At 36.5% G+C, this 10,261-nt stretch overlaps 1 pseudogene; it reads left to right on the forward strand.

The window, feature by feature from the left end:
- The first annotated feature begins 488 nt into the window (after nt 1–488).
- On the forward strand, nt 489–1,600 carry LOC139016001 (small ribosomal subunit protein uS7m pseudogene; annotated as a pseudogene).
- The last annotated feature ends 8,661 nt before the right edge of the window (nt 1,601–10,261 follow it).

Genomic DNA, 10,261 nt, shown 5'->3' on the forward strand with positions numbered 1-10,261 from the left:
ATTGATCGGCTGCCTCCTGCACGCCTCACACTAGGGATTGAGCCCACAACCCGAGCACGTGCCCTGACTGGGAATCGAACCATGGCCTCCTGGTTCATAGATGGACACTCAACCACTGAGCCATGCCAGCTGGACTAAATCAAAATTAAAAAAAATTTTTTCCATGACCAAAGACTCTGAATTTTAAAATATTTTATTCTGAACTGAGTTATTAGCACTGTTAGTAGTAGTACACAATTAGCCAAGGCAATATAATTACTTTGGTGAATAGTTATGTAACATAAACATAAAAGTTTTATTAGCAACATTTGATAAAATATATTTGAGTGTTTTTTATAGTTTATATATACATGGGAAAATGATAGTTATTAATAGAAAGATATGAGTTAAGCATCAACTCTATTTCTGCTTTCTATTATTATAGTTGAAGCTGCTGAGAATCTTATTCACATAAAAAAGTGGCGGGGGGGAGGGGGGGTGACGGCAGCATGAAGGGTGGTCGGACCTATCGCTGGTCTAAGCAGTGCAGCCTATGGCTTCCAGGACTAATCCAGGTGAGGTGGAACCTTATCGCCCTGAATGCTGGGACCCTCAGATTGACAAGGAATATTATCGCAAGGGCAGAGAGAGCTGACTAAGGAGGAGAAGTCTGAGCAGGAGCGATGAAAACAAGCTCTGTATTTGAAGACCCTTTGATCAATAACTTCACCAATGTGATGATGAAAGGAGGAAGCAAATTACTGGCTATCAGCCGTGGGCAAACTACGGCCTGCAGGCCGGATCCGGCCCGTTTGAAATGAATAAAACTAAAAAAAAAAAAAAAAAAAAAAAAAAAAAAAAAGACCGTACCCTTTTATGTAATGATGTTTACTTTGAATTTATATTAGTTCACACAAACACTCCATCCATGCTTTTGTTCCGGCCCTCCGGTCCAGTTTAAGAACCCATTGTGGCCCTCGAGTCAAAACGTTTGCCCACCCCTGGGCTAGATCCCTCATGACGCAGGCTCTGAAAACTGTGAAAAGGAAGCAGTTTGAGAAGTACCATGCTGCCTCTGCAGAGGAACAGGCAAACACTGAATGCAACACCTACTCCAACTTCCTCCAAGCACTGAAGATCTGTGAGCCTGGGGTGGGGCTGGTAGCTATCCTCAAAGGTGGCCATTTTTTTCTTTTTTAAAAAAAATGTATTTTTGTTGATTTCAGAGAGGAAGGAAGAGGGAGAGAGAGATAGAAACATCAATGAGAGAGAATCATTGATTGGGGATCAAGCCCGAAACCTGTGTCTGTGTCCTGAGCGGAATTGAACCGTGTGCTCCTGATTCATAGGTTGATGGTTAACCACTGAGCAACTGTGGCCAGGCAAGGGTGGCCATTTCTACCAGGTCCCTGTGCCGCTAGCCAACCAGAGGCATCGCTTCCTGGCCATGAATTGAATGATTACTGAGTGCAGGGAGAAGCTCGGTAGATGCTGGTGCCAGAGAAGCTGTCCTTAGTTGCTGGAGGCATTCCACAACCAGGGCCCTGAGGTCAAGAGGAAGCACGACAGGCATCAGGAGGCTGAGGCCAACCATGCCCTGGCCCACTACTGCTGGTGGTAGAGGAGGGCAGAGGCTCCAGGAGGAGCCCAGGGCTCTCTGCTGCAAGAAACAATGTGAGCCACTATTAAATTGAAAAATACCTGCGGTTCAGGACATAGTTCCTTTATAAGGGCCGGGGGAAGGCCTCACAGGAAGGATGAAGCAACATGTTTTTTGCTTGTTAGTCCTTCCTTTGTGGGCTAGAAGTCACACTCTCAGCCCTTTCTTCTTGCAAAGAGGCAACACATGGACTTGGATTTCCCCCAAGAAACTCAGGGCCCATCCAGGCTTCTCTTCCCTCTGTGCAGGGTAGATCTTGGGGTGATATGAAAGGAAGCATTTTAGTATCAGAAAGGTTTATTGGAAAATTCTCACCCTGAACTGTGTAGCTGGTGATGCAGTACTGGCACTCCTACTGGAGGATATTAAAAAAAAAAAAAGTGGATGGGATGGAATATTTTGCTAAAACTATATCAATTGTTTGAACTTATGTCATACTGAGAAAATAAGGCAATTATCCATCATAACCATTGATCTGTCATCTGACAACTCAGTTAGGTCTGCCTTCAATTTTATTGAAAATGAAGATTTGGAAACAACCTGACTTGGAAAATATTTTGTTTTACAGATATTATAGTAATTACTTTCTCACTTTCTGGGAAATATACCAACAAGGCTTTAATGGAAAAACGATTAGTTATATTTGTTGCTCTTTTACTTACAGGCATCTTGTTTAACCAAATATAACCAGAAAGTTTTGGGGGAAATGAATACGGTGTTAATTTCAATATAGCTTTACTAATATAATAATTTTTATAAAATGCAGTACTCTCATGTTTTAAAGATATTTTCATCAATATCGTAGGACTAAGATTTATCTTAATTCATTAACTGAAAATGGCAACCTGAAATTTATTTTGCAAAACTATTAGCCGAATTAAACTCTTAGAGAAAGGGTGACTTCATTTTTTAAAAATTCAGATATGTGTTGATACAAATTTTAAGGTATATTCTAAAAACCAATGAGAAACAAAAATGCCCTCTTCATTTAAAAATAAGTTTTTACACTGGGGCAAGTCACCATAATATAGATTAAAGTGGCCAGGGGCTTGTCTTTATATTAGTCAGGTTAGGTAATTTATGTGATAGTAACAAACAATCACATTTCAGTGGCTTTAAAAAACTGGGTTTAATTATTTTATTCTACATTCCCTCTTGGATTAGCTGGCCTCTACTATACCTTGTCCCACTGTAGGACCCAGACTGATATAGCTGCCTCCACCTGAGGTGTTGTCAGTTATTGTAGCAAAAGTAAGAGAGTTTTGATAATTTATTTGGTAATTCAATGATCTGAGGATTGTAAAGTCGGCAGGGTATTTGTAAATGGGGTGAGGAAAAGCACAAAGTATATGAACCTTAAGAGTGCATGGAGCAGTGTTTTTTGTTTTGTTTGTTCTTAGGTATATCCCTTTTAGGAAAGAATAGATATGAAAATTAAAAGTCTAAAACTGATTTTATTTTCTATACCCTGGTATTCATTGCAATGCTTTCATATACCCTCAAAAAAACAAATATTCTGGTTTTAGATCTACAATTTAAAGGAATATAATCAAAAGTGGACTTGCTGGGTTAGAAAATGTACATCTTCAACTCTATAGAATATTGCTAAATAGATCATATTATATGTATAATATACATAACAATATATTTTATATCATATATACTTGGTAAGGAAATATTGGTCTTGAACTATACTTTAGGCCAAATGGACATAACAGACATATACAGAACATTCTATCCAACAGCAGCAGAACACATTCCTTCTTATGTTTATATGGAACATTCTTGAGGATAGATCATATGTTAGGCCACAAAATGAATCTTTGCAAATTTAACAAGACTAATACTCATGCCAAGTATTGTTCCAACCACAGTGGTAAGAAACTAGAAATCAATAATAGGAGGGAAGTGGGAAAATTCACAAATATGTGGAAATTAAATAACACACTCAAAGAAGGTCAAAGAAGAAATAAAAATATTTCTTGAGATAAATGAAAATGGAAATAACATACTAAAACTCATTATATGCAGCTAAAACAGTTCTAAGTGGGAAGTTTATAGTGATGAATGTCTATGTCAAGAAAAAAGATATCAAATAATCTAACTTCATACCTCAGAGAACTAGAAAAAACTAAGCTCAATGTTAGTGGAAAGAAGGAAATAAAGGTTGGAGCAGAAATAAGCTAGAGATTGGAAGAACATTAGGAAAGATTAATGAAACTAAGAGCTTCTGCTTATTTTGAAAGATAAAGTTGACAAACCTTTAGCTAGGCTAAGGAAAAAGAGGAAAACACAAATACTGGTAAATAAAATCAGAAAGAGGAGACATTACAACTGATACCACAGAAATAAAAAGGATCATAAGTGACTATCACACACACACACACACACACACACACACACACACACACAGAAGTATTATTCAGCCATAAAAAAAGAAGGAAATTCTGCCCTTTGCTACATGGACAGACCTTGAAGACATTCTGCTAAACGAAAAAGTGAGACAGAGAAAGAAATAATACATATTTTCAGTTATATGTGGAATCTAAAAAAGCCAAAGTTGGCCAGCTGGCATGGCTCAGTGGTTGAGTGTCAATCTATGAACAAGGAAGTCACGGTTCGATTCCAGATCAGGTCATATGCCCGGGCTGCAGGTTTGATCCCTGGTGTGGGGCATGCAGGAGGCAACTGATCAATGATTCTCTCTCATCATTGATGTTTCTATTTCTCTCTCTCTCTCTGAAATCAATAAAAATATATAAAAATAAAAAAGCCAAACTTATAGAAATAGAGAACAGAATGGTGGTTGCCAGAGGCAGGGGGTGGAAGAAGTGGGGAGATGTTGGTAAAAGGGTACAAACTTCCAGTTCTAGGATGAATAAGGTCTGGGGGATCTAATGTATGGCATGGTGACTACAGATAACAATACCACATTATATACTTGAAAGTTAAGAGAGCAAATCTAAAATGTAATCACAACAAAAGTAAAAAGAATTAGATAAAGATTGACCTAGCAGGCAATTGGGATTTGAAAATTGCCAGAGGCATCCATGTTGACAGAGAAACAGATCATCAGAGCTTTTGAGTGGTTGTTCATAATAAGCAGGTCATTATGGGGCATAATTTGAAGTGCATTGGGCTGGAATAACTTGACTCTAAATCTCTAAACTGTTACCAGTTCTGTTTCTTCCATTACCTGAAATTCTACCATTAGAGGTTTCTTTTTTGAATCTTAGAGTTTGATTTGTCTGTGATTATTTAGTAAAGTGAATTAAACCAGTTGTTAAAAACTTTGTAATTGGTAGAATGAAAATTTTTTCAAATAAGATTTTATATGGGATGATAGTATATAAATTTAAAAAATTAAAAATTTTCTGGATAAAATGGGTGCTAGAAAGTCCTACCCTTAGGCTGACTTCATTTTTGCTATAATTTTTCCTCCCATAGAACCTCCCAAAGACCCTCCACCAAAATTTTGGGTTTTGCAGGGCAAAGTTTAGAAAACAATCCACAAAATTACCATCAGCAATCAGTTAAGGCAGGGGTATAGGAGTGTCTGACCTAAGGAGAATGGAGGAGAAAAAGGACCATATGAAAAATTTTCCTGGCTCTCTTTTTTTTTTTTCATTTTGGTGAGCTCCAGGCTTCCTAGTACCAAGTGTGAGACTTTTTCTACAAAATTTTCATCCCTTCTGGAATTGGCTGAACTCCTTCCCTGTTAATCACATCCAGCTACTAGGAGATGCTTTAGGGCAAAGAACAGAATAGACATGCATCAGTCAGATCCCAGAAGGAAATAGATGACACATGCAAATTCAGATAATTTGAGGAAGATTATTAAAGGAAACATATAAAAGGCGTCAGTGGAGGGAAACCATAAGCACTGTCCTGGAGTTAGTGGCAGTAGATCTATTTCCCATGAGGCCTGAAGAAATAAAGACAAAGAGAGATTTTGGAAACCCAAAGGAAAGTGTTGTGAAGCAAGATCCTTAGAAGGAAGCAATTACCTTCACTCAGGAACTGAACCAGAAAGGTGGCTTTGTGAAGAGAAAGGGTAATAAATATCCTTACTGTTCTCCTTCCTTTCTATTTCTTACTGAGTCTCCTAATGGCCAACCTCAACTGGAAGCCAGAAGGCAAGAGGAGTCCTGTTGATGTAGTCCGTATAGATGAGCAACTTGGGCAGAAAGGAGGGTGGAGAAGGGAAGAGAGTATAGTTACAGGGTATATGGCAGCTACCAGAACAATGAAAACCTTTGGAGGATAAAATCTACCAACCAATTGTTTCCAGTGCTGGCTAATGCAAAATAATGTGCTAGATACAGAGTAGTAGAAAAAATGATACTTCATTTTTCTAAAACCTTCAGCAGTTAATTCAGATTAGACAACTGATGAGACTTTGGGTATTGGACAATGGATTCCAGCTTCTACAACCCTACTATGACTTGAGCATTTTATTCTCTCTCTTCATTGTATCCATAGGGCCTAGCAACTACCAACTAATTCCACAGGCTTAGTAGTTACTATTTTTTCTTATGAATCTCAAATGCCAGATGTATTACATAGGTCAGTGCATCTCCTTCTACTGTACCCCATCCAGATTTACCACTGATGAAAATCTTATTAACTGCGGTGCTATAGCATGCCAGGGGCTATTAACAGTGAAGTTATTTCAAGTCATAGGTATTATTTATACATATATTTTGTATATATAAGATACTACTTATATATTATACATTTACACAATATACATTTATTCTTTACTCAAGTTGACCTAAAACTTACAGACAGACTAAAAATGTAAATTTAAAAAATTCCATTACAGTTAAAGAAATTGCATTCATGGTTTTAAAGCTTCCTACAAAGACAACTTTGTAAGCCAAACGGATGTATATATAATTTCAGGAATATGTACATGTGTAATACATATGAATAAATTTGTACATATTACATACATGAATTTACTTGTTTTCAAAGTTGTTGGTATAAATTATTGATAGTATTCCTTTAACTTTTTTTTTAATTGAAAAACTTTGGAGGGGAAGATTGTAGATTCACAAGCAGTTGTAAAGAATGATACAGACAGATCCAGTGTATCTTTTGGCTAGTTTCCCCCAATGGTAAAATATTGGAAAGCCAAGTATGAAACCACAAGTAGGATATTGACATTGATATAGTCAAGAAACAGATAATTCTGTACCTGCAAGGATCACTTCTATTGCCCTTTTATAACTACACCTATTTTTCTCCCTACTTTCCCACACTGGAACTTAACTCCTGGGAACCAATAATCTGTTTTCTATTAATATAACATTCTTGAAATGACAAAATTATACAAACTGAACATTGAAATCAGGTGTTGATTCCTCACTTTATTTTTCTTTTAAAAAATTGTTTTAGCTATTCTACTTCCTTGGCCTTTCCATATAAATTTTACAATACTCTTGTCTGTATCTGCAAAGAATCTTGCAGAATTCTTGATAGAAATTGCACATTAAATTATATATTAAGCTGGGCAGATTGATGCTGTATTGCATCTTCTAATTCATGAACATATGTCTCTCCATTTATTTAGATTGTTTATTTTTTATCACTTTATAATTGTCAGCATAAGAGTTATAAATACATTTTGTTAGACTTACAATTCAATATTTTTTGAGTATACATGGTATTGATATTTTAGTGTTGTGCTCATTGCTCATATGTAGAAAGAAAATTGACTTTTGTATGTTTATTTTATTTTTAAAAAATATATTCTATTGATTTTTTACAGAGAGGAAGGGAGAGGAATAGAGAGTTTAAAACATTGATGAGAGAGAAACATCGATCAGCTGCCTCCTGCACATCCCCTAATGGGGATGTGCCCACAACCAAGGTACATGCCCTTGACTGGAATCAAACTTGGAACACTTCAGTCCACAGGCCAATGCTCTATCCACTAAGCCAAACCGTTTTGGGCTGTATGTTTATCTTATATTCTATAATCTTGCTGAACTCACTTGTTAGTTCTAGGTGGATTTTTTTTTTTTTTTGGTAGATACCATTGGATTTTGTGTTTAGAAAATTATGTCATTTTAAATGAAAAGTTTTATTTCTTCTTTTCTGTTTGTTGTTATTTCCTTTTCTTGCTTTATTGCATTAGCTTGAACTTCCAGTACAATGTTGAATAAGAATATAAAGATCAGGTATCTTTACCTTGTTCTCAATCTTAGGAGAAAAGCACCTAGTCTTTTACCATTAGGTATGTTGCTAACTATAGGGTTGTTTTGTTTGTTTGTCTGTTTGTTTGTTTTTGTAGATGCTCCTTATTAAGTTGAGGAAGTCCTCCTTTATTCCTAGTGTCCTATGATACTTTATATCAAATGAAAGTTGAGTATTGTCACATGATTTTTTCCATCAGTTGGTATAATTATGTGATTTTTCTACTTTAGCCTTAATATGGTAGTTAATTAATTTTTTGGTAGTTGATTAATTTTTGAGTATTCAGTCATTTTTGTATCCCTGGTATAAACCGTACCTTAGTTCTCTTACTAAACTGTCATCAAATGACTCCTTCGGAATGTGCCATTTGCTTCGTGCCAGGACTTACACTTGTAAATCATCATCTTACCCGAAACACTAAATATGGGCTTAAACTCTATTTCCTCCAACTAGGAAGAGATGATGATGAAATCTCATTAAAGGGTAGATTCTGGATTTAAAACTGAACACTTCCCTTCTTCCACTAATGAAAGAAAATGCACTTCTTTATTTATGTGCAAAGTTTTTAGTGGAGATGTAGGACCATCATGCTATTAAAACTGCCTTAAATTTGGAAGCTTGGCTACAATATTTTAGTGGTATGTATACATATATAAGTTTTAATAATACAGAAAAGGCCCAGCCAGTGTAGCTCAGTAGTTGAGTATTGTCCCATGCATCAAGAGGTCACTGGTTCTATTCCCTGTCAGGGCACATGCTCCATGTTGTGGGCTCGATCCCCAGTAGGGGATGTGCAGGAGGCAACTGATCAATGCTTCTCTCTCATTGATGTTTCTATCTCTCTCTCTCCCTCTCCCTTCCTCTCTCTCTAAAAAATCAATAAAAACATATTTTAAAAATACAGAAAAAAAACAGAATAATAGTATACATATTTTAACTGGCTCTGCGTTTTTTACCAATAAAGTGAAAAAAATCTATAAATATTTAAATGCATATGAACTCTTCTCTAGTACGTTCTAAATTGTGCAACAGGCATACCATCAGAAAGGATAGAAAATAATATAAAAAATAACTGAGGAAATAATTTTTAAAGAGAAATCTGTTTAATAACTGATCTTCCCATTGGTATTACTTTCTAAACCACATTCCCATACCTTCTCACACTAGGCTCTATCTGAATTGGGAGATAGAATATTGATGAGAGAGAAACAACTTGGAGAGACCTCTAGAGGGGTTTTGCTCAATTGAGAACTGCTGGCCTAAGGAAGAGTAGATTATTAATATTTAAATCTTACCTTCTAAATTTCTATTTTTCAAGACTAACTTCCATGGACCTAAGGAAAATATAAAGCTAAATGGGTAAAAAGAATTATGATGGATCAGTTAGCTTGTCCAATTTATCCAGCATCATTCAGTTTTATTTTTATTTGCAAAAGGAAAACCCACATACATTTATTACTCTGCTGTTCTTGGCAGTGTTAGACCTGGATTATTATAATGTGAAAAAAATTATTGTGTTAAAAGGTTGTTAAGTTTTAACTTTAGTCCTAAAATGATAGAAACCAGATATCAAATTAGGTGATAAACTAAGATGTATATTTGCAAAATAGATGTTTAAGAACCAATTAGACAGCTGACCTACAAAAAAGATGTGAGAGTTGATAGCATAGAGCAGGAGTTGAAAAAATTTTTCTCTAAAGAGCCAGTTAGTAAAAATGTAGGTTTGTGGGATATATGATTTCTGTTGCAACTACTCAATTTTGTTGTTGCAATGCAAAAGCAGCCATAGCCAATACTTAAATGAGTGTAGCTGTGTGCCAATAAAACTTTATTTAAAAGACAGGCTGGATTTGGTCTACAGGCTATAGTTAGCCAGCTGCTGGCATTCAGGAAGAGAGGCATTTATGAAGATGTTCTTTTGGCAGAAGTTCTCCCAAACACCATGAGACTCTCATCTCCAGCCTATAGAGCAGGGGATGGGGAGTATGGGAGGAGACTTTAAGAGGTCTTTGTGAAGTGCCGGACCTGTGTCTTCCTGACGTTATGGGGCATATTGTTTCCAAGACTGGAAATTAGCTCTACTAACTACCAGTGGTAGAAGTAACATTCATGAGTGTTTCTCGTGCACCCAAGGTAAGAGAGAGAGAGAGAGAGAGAGAGAGAGAGAGAGAGAGAACGAATGAACCTGTCTAAGCTGGTTTAGTTTGAGTTCAACAGAATCACCTGGTAAGACACAAAGACTCCATCAGAGACAGTCTGTGTAGAGTAGGCTGAAACCTAGGGCAAAGTGGGAAGTGGCCCCAGACAAAAATGAGACTGTGTTTAACCAGAGAATTTTTTTTTTAACCATGAGTGAGCTGAGAAGTTAGAGAGCTGAAATTTCATTCATGAGCAAGAGACTGTGCCCTCCCTCTCCCCCAC

Source organism: Myotis yumanensis, unplaced genomic scaffold, assembly GCF_028538775.1.
Source record: "Myotis yumanensis isolate MYYU_CA2020_CCGP unplaced genomic scaffold, mMyoYum1.0.hap1 SCAF_9, whole genome shotgun sequence".
Lineage (NCBI taxonomy): Eukaryota > Metazoa > Chordata > Mammalia > Chiroptera > Vespertilionidae > Myotis > Myotis yumanensis.